This window comes from Lathyrus oleraceus, chromosome 3, assembly GCF_024323335.1.
Source record: "Lathyrus oleraceus cultivar Zhongwan6 chromosome 3, CAAS_Psat_ZW6_1.0, whole genome shotgun sequence".
NCBI classification, from domain to species: domain Eukaryota; kingdom Viridiplantae; phylum Streptophyta; class Magnoliopsida; order Fabales; family Fabaceae; genus Lathyrus; species Lathyrus oleraceus.
This window is the reverse complement of record NC_066581.1, coordinates 41149699-41150027: the sequence shown is the minus strand read 5'-3', so window position 1 is coordinate 41150027 and position 329 is coordinate 41149699.

The following is a 329-nucleotide window of genomic DNA, read 5'->3' as shown; positions in this document are numbered from 1 at the left end:
ATGGTGGCGACTCTGTAATTTTCTAGCCACGACAGTTGGCGACTCTACTGGGGAACTACTTCCCTAAAGAAGGTTCATCCTACCCTTTCGCTATAGTGTTTGTGTGTTTTTATTGTTTGTCTACTTTCATCTATTTTTTCTTTTTATTTATTTTTATTTTATGCTTTATTATATATATATATATATATATATATATATATATATATATATATATATGTATATATGTGTGTGTGTGTGTGTGCGTGTATGCATATCACTGCTTGGGATTTTCATATGTGTGAAGCTAAAACCCAAGGTTGGAGAAAAAACATAAGTTAAGAAGTAGAATC